This window comes from Meleagris gallopavo, chromosome 5 (assembly GCF_000146605.3).
Source record: "Meleagris gallopavo isolate NT-WF06-2002-E0010 breed Aviagen turkey brand Nicholas breeding stock chromosome 5, Turkey_5.1, whole genome shotgun sequence".
Taxonomy (NCBI): Eukaryota; Metazoa; Chordata; class Aves; order Galliformes; family Phasianidae; genus Meleagris; species Meleagris gallopavo.
Genome location: NC_015015.2, coordinates 42,117,639 through 42,127,776, shown reverse-complemented (window position 1 = coordinate 42,127,776; position 10,138 = coordinate 42,117,639). Strand labels below are relative to the sequence as shown.

The following is a 10,138-nucleotide window of genomic DNA, read 5'->3' as shown; positions in this document are numbered from 1 at the left end:
CCTCTTCTCCCAGGCAACAAACAGGACCCAAGGAAATGGCCACAAGTTCTACCAGAGGAGGTTTAGGTTAGACATAAAGAAGAACTTTTTCTTTCAGAGAGTGGTCAGACACTGGAATGGCCTGCCCAGGGAAGTGGTGGAGTTGCCATCCCTGGCAGTGTTCAAGGGTGTCTGGATGAGGAGATACAAGATATGGTTTAGTAGCTTGTGGTAGCAATAGTAATGGGAGGGCAGTTGGACTAGATGATCTTGCAGGTCATTTCCAACCTTGTGATTCTATGATTCTAAGTGGATATTTGTGCTTTCTAGTTTATGCAAATTCTCATTTTGCCTGCTCACCTGATCTCCCATTTCCAGGGCATGAATTTTGCCTCAGCTGTTTCTCTGACTCTGTCATCTGTTGCCTGGGGTACACAGAAGGTTTTTTGATCTGCAAGCTGATCAATCTGTTCAGTTGTCCCACTAATTTCTCCTAGAGGTGACTGGGAATGATAATGAGAAAAAAACACAATAGGGTGGTTCTGCTACAAGTTCTGAAATATTTTTTTTCTGCTTCAAAAGCTGGATGCAGAATACAAAGAGTGGCACAAATATTCTTGCTGAACCATGATTTCCTCAGTACAGTCTGGCATTTTGCATGACGTCAGGTATTTTTATAATTAATTTTTACAATGTGGCAAAAAGATTAAAGTTACATCAAAAATTTATAAATTTAGGATTTACATACTAAAACATACTAAAACTGAATAGTGCACAATGCAAGATCCCACACAGATCACACAGCACATTGCTTGGGCTGGCACGTTTCAATACGCTTTCCAGCAAAGCTTTAGATCATTTTCACAGAGCCCTCTTCCATGTAGGACTGCCTCCGAGTTGTTCCTTCTTCCCCTTCTGGCACAAGGCGATGGTGTTTTTCTTGATGATGCTCCCTTGATAGCATCACAAGAGTCAACATTAAAAAAAAGTGTAAAATGACAAAAGTAGTCTGATTTTAAAACAGAAATCTGAATGTCTTTTGATGCAGTTGTGTGGTAACTGTTAAGTCACAGCCTGAATCATTGATTGAGCACTTGTGGAAAGGACCCAGTCAGCCCTGGGAGCACAGGTGAAGGCAATTCAGCTGTGTGACCAGAAGGGGTGGAGCCTGGCTCTACCTCTCTTAGACCTCATTTCAGGGCTGACTGCAACTATGGGAAGATCTCTGGTGGTATTTTTCTTGTGAGCCTAGATCTTCAGTAACAAGTAAGTACTTTTTCATTGTATCATTCTGTTCACACTAGTTCCTTTGTTACTGTGCTCCTGTATCTTCCTTCCACTGCGCTGACCTTTCTGATTGTAAAAGCTGTCCATTGACTTCCATGTTCAACTAAAGCTAGAAAAAACAAGAACAAAGAAACTATGTAGACCAAATGCCTTTCCTTAAAACACTATCACCATGAAATACGTCAGGATTCCTGGGCATTTCATGTTTTTACAGACAATACCAGTGAAAATAAAGGCATATTTGCTGTACTTATTTTCTTGTTAATCTTTCAGAGCTAATCCAGAAAGGAAAAGGCCAGCTGCTATTAATCTCTAGTATCAATCTGTACAGATTTTCTGAGGGTGTAAGCACAAACAAAGAAGGAGTCAGTCTTTTCTTACAAGTGAAATAAACACTCTCTAAGTAACACCAAGATTTACAATGAATAACAGCTTCAGAAAAATGTATGTTTGTTGTTCTATCATATTTACACTGAAGTGTTTAATCCTACAGCTGCAGGAGTCTCAAAAACACCTGCCTGCTCAGCTGTCTAGCCTAGATTTACTCTTAGAGCAGTCACATCTTGAGTGGGATGCGTGCTGTGTTGGGGAGCCAATTACTTCATTTTATTTCTACTTCTCATTTTGATGTAGCAACTTTTATAAAAGAAACATTGTTTGTCAGGTTTAAAAAATAAAAAAGCAACAACAACGAAAAACCTGTTGGCTGCAATTGTAATACTTTTCCTCTGATTCCGTCTTGTAAAGCTGCCTGCTGAGAATAATTTACGTGAAGCAGCATAGTTCTGCTGTTTAAGGGAAAGGATACAACTGGACTTTTCATGGGAAGAAAAAGAGGAAGAAACCCCTGAAACCTGAAGTTTCTCAAAAGAAACTGGCAAATTAACCTTTTATTCTCTGGCCTTATAAACACAAATTACCATTTAGGCTGATGATGTTTTATCTTTCATAGCTTAATGAGAAATATAAATAGCTTACTCAGGCTAAGCACTAATAGATTAGCCATACGCACTAGCAAGTAGTTTTTGAAGCAATCTGATCTCTTTACCTCTTATTTGGCAGTTCCTAAATGAGCCAATTTATCTCAACAGTAAAATAGCTTCAGTCTTCACTTGTCAGTTTCTCTTGTCCATCGTCGATTTCCTATTCCTGCTCATCTGCTTCTCAGTACTCCAAGCAAGGGGCCCACCCATAGTAAACTTAACATCAATTCCCTGCAAGGTAGTTGCTGAGGTAAGGTTTTGGTAGTGTGAAGGGTAACTATGAAAGCCAAGAGAATTGAGGTATTTTCTATGAATGTGATGATGACCATTGTATTCATGTTATTGAGGCTTTGTTTTTTGAGCAATGGCTGCCTCAAATACTGCATGGATCTTCATAGACTTATTTGTTATTAAGGCATATTGTAAATTCCTAGCAAGCATCCAGATTATGGAAAAATCAGCTTGTTAAGATTTCCTTGAGTCACTGAAAGAAGATTTAAAGAAAAAAGTATAAAAGTAAAGAAAAAAGTATAAAAAATAGTTTGCATGTGCAAAACTATCTCTCAGTAAGAAGGATGCATGTGCTAGCATTTCTTAGTTACTCCAATAGTTTACTGGTCAGTTTAATCTAAGAAATAGAAGCTCTGAAGGTGCTTATGGAAACAAAAGGAGCTCTAATATCTCTGAGAGCTTTGGAAAATAAAATAGCTTGTAGAGAGGAACTGCAGGCTCTTTGGAGATTTTCATGTCCATTAATGCGATCATTAATAACTTGTGTCACAATCAATATGTATCCTGAGAGCAGACGGTCAGAAAACATTTGTTGAAATGTCATCTCTTAAGCAGTAAACTCAGATATGTCAGCGTCCTTGGGCTAGGCAAAGATTTGAACATTTTATTGGCATTGAAATAGGTGAATGATAGAACACTGCAAAGCTAATTGTTAAATGAGAAACAGTGCAATGGAGGGATATGTGGGGTTTCCTCTGTGTTAGGAGACTTTCTTCTTTGGTATCCATTTGGTTCCATTTAGAGTCCATGTATACTCTGTTTCTGAGTCTTATAGTTCATATTCATTGTAACAATCGCTCCATAACCTGACAGTTACTAGGAATAAATTTACAGAGCCAAACTTTGTTAAATAAGATGCATTTGTTTCTTAATCTTCATCCAATTTAGGAAAGGGTAATGGAAACAGAAGAGATTAAGGAGTACCATGCTAGAATCAGATTTAAATATTCCTGTAGATGAAATGTTAGTTATGAAATTGTGTAAGGCTGGCAAAATACTCTTGAAAGCCTCAGTTGCTTGGCTAAGAACAGGCTGGAAAAGAGATTAAATTTTGATAAAACTGGAGCTCAGATTTATTGATCTTTAACTTCCAGGGTCTACCTTTGAACTGAAAGAAGTCATTTGGTAGTCAAACCAAAATGATTTTTTTCTTGGTAAAATAAAAGGCAAGAAGTTCCCAATGAAACTCAATTTGTAAGAAATATTTTCTCAACGTAGAATGTCACATTTCTGTTTAGAATACACTTTTCCCTGTAAGGTAGAGGAATCATTTTTTGTTTCTAATAAAAAATTTTGGCTTACAAAGTGAAAAAGCACGGTGACTTTTTTCCTACTTCAGGTAAATAAACGAATTCAACTGAATCTGGTTTGTCAACCAAATCAGAAATGAGAGTAAAAAGTTAGCCAGCAGGAGGCATGTATGTTTCGAGGAAGAGACAGATGTTTCTTTCCTCTTGTATACCCAAATTTCTCAGCAGCACTGAAGCCTGCTGTCATCAGTGTTCATTTAACACCGTCACTAGAAAGGACAAACTAGTGTTTGGGAAAACTTGCTATCTCCCATATGAGCTTAATGTAGTGATCCAACCTTCATCTGACCAGCTAGTACTAAATTGAGAACGCATTAAATCTCAATCATTAAAATTATTTCTGTAGCACAGGAAATTCTAACTGAATATTAACTTCATTTCTTGTCAGAGGAAGGAGGTACCTGTTTCAGCTTCATATTTAATGTTCTGTGCTGTTTTTCAATACTTATGTGGAGTTCTGTTAAGGTGGAAAAATGGGAAACATAGGACAAATTGTAGTGGTGTTAGTGCTATGATAATTAAGATATATATAATTTTAAATGTATTTATCTATTTATTATTTCAGCAGAGAACTTCATTGCCAGCTCTCATGTGCCAGGGAGTAAAAATGAAATCCTTGTCACAGATACCTAGGAAATGGCATTATTTATACTTGGTAGGATGGGAAATGAACCATCTGAGGTTACAAAGAAATTTACGTCAGTCAGGTTTCAATTCTGACTCCTTAGTATGTGCTCTACTAGCAAACCAGTCTTTTGATTAAACCGCAATTTTCTCACTGACACAATGTTCCCTATAATAATCTGCTAGATTAAACTTTGATAGGATACCATGTATAGCTCTCTTTTTTTTTTAAGTTTGTTGTTAAGGTTGTATTCAGGCATTCACAAAACTAGATAATGCCAGAATTAAAACTAAGGTCCATATACTTTAACAGTCTTCGTCTGCTTTATGAGACAACTTTGATTATGTAATCACTTTTTTGTCATGGGTTTTCTGTCTTATTTCTCTGCACTGTACTCTGTTATTGAGTATTTCAAGTAATCATGAAGGCTGGAAAGGACACAAGAACATCCTGTCATCAAACTGTTACCACTATGCCCAATAAATCATGACCCTCGGAGTCAAATCTACACATTTTTCAAACATCTCCAGGGTTGATGACTCCACCACTTTCCTGGACAGCTTGTTCCACTTCCCTACTACTTTTTCTGAGAATAATTTTTTCCTAATATCCAATCTGAACCTCCCCTGGTGAAACTTGAGGCCACTTCTTCTCATTCTTTTGTTATGCGGGAGAAGATGCCAATGCTAACCTCACAATTTCCTTTCAGGGAGTTGTAGAGAGCTATAAGGTCTCCCCTGAGCCTCCTCTTCTCCATATTAAACAATCACAGTTCCCTCAGCCATTCCTCATAAGACTTATGTTCCAGACCTTTCACCAACTTTGTTGCCTTTCTCTGGGCATGCATCAGCACCTCATCCCTGTCTTCCAGCTCAGGGGGCTGAGTAGCCTGAGGATAATTGATCTGCCTATTAAAGACAGAAGTAGAGAGGCACTGAGTACCTTTTCCTTCTTGTACACTGTATAAACCTTGGCCTTATTTACTACAAGCTGTCCCAGCCATGCTTTTTAGATTGGTATTTTATCATTAGCTTCCTGATAGCATTAATCACAAATGTATCTGGAATGACTTACAAGTATGAACTGCTCTTCTGTAGTGCTACAGGGAAGTAAGGCAATGAGATTCCTCCACTCTAGCAGAGGGGAGTGTCTGTCCATTAATGCTATGGGTTACTCTAACTGCACTTGCTCATAGCTTATAGTAATCATAAGGATCCAGCTGATCCAGCTCCAGAAGTAACTTCTCAGAAAATGTGGGTGAAACAGATTCTCTTTAAAATTTGTTTTAAAAAGATTGTGTCTCGTTCCTTTCTTTTTCATTTACTCCCAATGTTTTTCGTTTGGTTGCATAACAAGATTCCTTCTGGATCTAGGTTCAGCCATTCTGCTTGTGAGTAGTTATCTCGCACATCTTGGAAGAATAGCGGGGGAAGCAGGCTTTACAATGGTTTGGCAGCTGAGGGGCTCACACTCTTATTTCAGAGAAATGCTAGTTCCCTATACAGAAATAACTCAACATGCACTTGAGTTTGAACAGGGCATGTGGGGGAGCATGTTCTTACTGGAACTGTTTATGCTGTGAAACTGATGATTGCTTCCCTTGATGGTAAGAAGAGGGCATTCATCTGAAGTCCTCTACGTCACAAAATCAGAATATCTGGAGTTAGAAGGGACCCACAAAGATCATTGAGTTCAATGCTTGGTTCCACAGAATTATTCAAAATTCAGTGCCTATGTTAAGAAGCATAGTCCAAATGCTTCTTGAATTTCAGCAGTCTTGATGCTTTAACCACTACTCTGGGGAGCCTGTTCCAGTGCCTGAACCTTTCAGTGAAGTACTTTTACCTCATGTCTAACTTCGCTGTCTCTTGATGCAGCTTCATGCCATTCTCTCTGGTACTGTTGCTGTCAACAGAGAGCTGAGATCAGTGTTGCCCATCCGCTCCCTATGAGGAGTTGTATGCCACCAACAGGCCTCCTCTCAGCCTCTTCTGCTCTGGGCTAACAAAACAAAAGACCTCAACAGCTCCTCATACATCTTTGTAGCACTCCTTTGGATGCTCTCTAGTAGTTTTATGACTGAAGTATAAAGGCTGAGCAGAATGTGTAAGAGAGATATCCTTTTGCCTTAATCACTTAAAAAGCCCATTCCAATAGGTGGTATAGTTGAGACTTACCTCCTTAGAGTGAATCCCTCTTCTCCTTAACAGTGAAGAATAGTAATTTCAGTATAATTTTTTCTAGCTTCTAATAGTAGGTTTACTTCTGTTCCTTGAAGATCTGGGCATCTTCCATTTGGAAGGAAGGAGAATAGTCTCTGTTTTGCATCCTGTGAAGGCACAAATGTTCTCATGAAATTCCAAGAAAAAATACTTGAGGAATAATCCTTCATTCTATAACAGAAGGTAGTTTTAGAGTTAGGCAACAAAAATGTTAGACAGTATAGCACCACTCTTTTATTTGCCAGATCTAAATTTGTACTGAAGTTCATTTTTCCAAGTTTCAAGAACTTCAGGAAAAAACTGCCTATGTGTGCAAGAGCAAGGACAAGGAGAACGTTAGTGTCTGAAGACAGCAATCCATCTGCAAGAAGGAAATGCAGCATAGCCAGTTTACACAAACCGCTGTGCTCTCACCCTTTAAAAACAGCAGTGCAATGCAAGTATTTTCCTCGAATGAAGGTGAACTTTCAGCAAAGTGCTGTGATATCCAGCCCTCGCTATGTTACATAGACTGTGATTTTTTTTTTATTTTATTTTTTTGAGACTGGGAAGAAGAGTGGAAAATGCATACGTAAGGCCATGGATGTCTCAAAGTGCTGCCTACATGCAGTTCAATTTAACTCCTTATGGGTATCTTAAATTTTACATACAGTCGCTAGTGCAGTATTAATAGAATGTACAAAGCTCCACAGACCTATCATGCTTGCTAGTTAATCAAAAGCTTGATGAAAATAAATGGCAGCTTCCCAGCTGAAGTATTCAGGAAGTTATATGGCTGCACATTTTTTGGAAAGATAAAGTCAGTGTCTACACTAAGCTATGAAGATCAGTTTAAGGAATTGCATAGTTTGTGCTCCTATCTCTTCAAGCAGAACTTTATTTCTGACCATGCAATTAGAAGGTAGCATGATTTTGTTTTTCCCGAAGTGTTCCCCAAATGCTTAAGATTTCAAGTTACTCTTTGATCAAGAGTGGAAATCGGGTCAGTCTTGGAACTGCCTGATTAATTCCCATCTACGTTTTCCCGAAGTTCTGCCTCTGCTTCTCCTAGGATTTCTGTCTTTTCATGACTATCCCTTTGTGTCCCACAAAGGCTAGTAGAACTGATGAGGTAACAGATAAGCAACTGAGTAGCTGGCCAGATGGGTCCTGAAATAGAACCCTTCTCCAGAGAGTCCTACTACATGAGTGTCCAGTTTCTTCAAGGTTTTTTTTTCTTTGATGTTTCTTCTCCTTGTCAAGTGCAATACCTTTTGCACTACTCTTTCTTTTTTTACTTTTTTTCTTTTCCCCTACATCTTTGCATATATCAGACATTACCAGCACAAAGTGAGAGGTCTCTTTTCAACTTATGCCATTTGGTGAACCTGAGACTAAGAAGCTAAGTAATTTATTAGTTTTGATACACAGGGGCTCTTCTGCTTGACTTCTCATGTGAAGCGGGAAAGAACATGAGCTGCTGGCAAGAGAGAAGATTACAGCATGGGATGAGAAGTGGCCTCCTAAGTCAGTCTGGAAAGCCTTAGAGTTGGGGAGGGAGTCCCTCAGCACATTCTAACATCTTTTCTGCTGCTGCTCTCCTGCATTGAGCAAATGCTTATGGAACAATCCTGCAGAAAGCGGGCATGCTCATGTTTGTCACTCACTGCCTTTTTATATATATTTTAGCGCTATCTAGATAATACAGATCCCTCTTAGAACACAGCTGTTTTTTCTCTCCTCTTATCAACTAAACCTAGCTGTATTCATCCTTTCTAGAGAACTCCTTTCATTTAAGGAGTAGTCTTCCTTTCTTATTCTACCTTTACTTTATTTATTTTATAAGATCAGATGGACTTAACTTGCTGCTTTTTTTCTGCAAAGGAAGAAAGAATTGCACTAAGGTCCTGTAGAAATTATCTTTCTCTTCCAAATAAATTCCAGTCACAGATCTACAATCTCAGAGAGAACTTATGTAATCTGCAGTAAAAACTTAAAAGTAATGCAGCAGTGTTTTCCCTTGAGTATGGAAAATACTGCTTGGCCACATTTGTTTATATTTCACTGCATTTCCTTCTATTTGTACACAATTCCTCCTAAATACAGTTACAATCTATGCTGTTTGTTTTTTTTCTTCGCTGCATCTCTTCCTTTACAGGTGGTGATTAGCTTGTTTTGTTTTCTTGCTTATTTTATTTATTTATTTATTAATATTTCCAAATAAAGCCTCAGTTCCTCCACTGGTGACTGTAGAAACTACCTAGTGTTGCATACTAGGATCCTGAGGTCTTTGATCTTGAGCATCACTTGTAGTATTTCCATTTATTTACTTCAGTATCCAAAGTGAAAGTGTATTTTTTTTAAAGCTTTTTCAGCCTTCAAAGACTGTTATTTTGGCAGCCAAAAATCCTCTGGTGGCTGAGCTGCTCCACTCACTGCTGTGAGGTTTTAGGAAATTCGGGGGGGGAAAAAAAAACCCTCAGCCTAGTTCCCTCTTGCTTGGCTACGTTAACTGTACTAAGTTAACAGAAGAAAGAAGCAGAATATATTTACTGTCAGCATTACTTTGCTATGGCTCTGTAACGCACCAAAAGTGGTGAAGTTCAATCATAGTTTTATACAGCAAATTGTCAGGCATGCTATCATACTAATGTTTATCAGCTGCTTTGGAGATAGTCATATATGCATCAATTCAGTCACTTCTAGGAGCAAAAATCTTGTTCTCTGAAATAAAGTGGATAGAACACACCACAGGTGTAAAATTGCAAAAAAGAAATATGTAAGGCTCGCATGTAACTTTTTAATATCTATAAAAAGTATAAGTATAAAGTATAAGTATAATCTTAAGGATTTAGAATGAAATAAAACTACATTTTTACCCAGCTCCAACATAGTTTTGAGAGCCTTTATTTCTGTATCCAGTAGACTATTAATCATGGAACAAAAGGCTTTGCCTAAGAGTTTTGATTTGTGTTCCGGTTAGAAATTTCTATGCAGTAAATGTTTCTTTCAACTTCTAACTGAAGAAATGGCTTTGGCATAGTATTATCAAAAGGCATAGAAATCATTTATGAAGAATGCGGAGGAACCAGGGGAATACATCTTGGAATTTTACTTCTTATCTAAATAACTTTAACTTAATGTAGGGATTTGGGGTCCTGTATGAGCAAAGAGGAACTGAGAAATGGAAATTCGCCCTTTAGTTCTGTGAGGAAATATTCTGACTTAGCAGACCCATAAATTATAAAGACATGGAAGCAGCATTTTCAAAGATCTCTTTATGCACTACATTTTTATGTTCAGCTGAAGACTGAGCATGGTAAAGTCAGTGTGACACTTGTCAGAAACGGCACTGGTCAGGAGTAGAGATCTTTATCTTCTTCCTGCCTAATACAGGCTCTATCCTTAGGTTAGAGAATTATGCTCTTGCTGACCCAGTAATATTTAACTTATTTTATATAT

The 10,138-nt window shown here is 38.0% G+C and overlaps 2 long non-coding RNA genes across 4 annotated transcripts in view; one reads left to right on the top strand and one right to left on the bottom strand.

Annotated features, from left to right (window-relative positions):
• Window positions 1-10,138, bottom strand: part of LOC116216689 — a 60,915-nt gene that overhangs the window by 25,673 nt on the left and 25,104 nt on the right. For both annotated transcript variants that reach the window (XR_004159958.1, XR_004159959.1), the window contains one exon: window positions 6,653-6,804. This is a non-coding gene — a long non-coding RNA (uncharacterized LOC116216689). The remainder of the gene's footprint in view (window positions 1-6,652; window positions 6,805-10,138) is intronic.
• LOC104911212 overlaps window positions 247-10,138 on the top strand; it is a 34,549-nt gene continuing 24,657 nt past the window's right edge. For both annotated transcript variants that reach the window (XR_793735.3, XR_793734.3), the window contains exon 1: window positions 247-1,245. This is a non-coding gene — a long non-coding RNA (uncharacterized LOC104911212). The remainder of the gene's footprint in view (window positions 1,246-10,138) is intronic.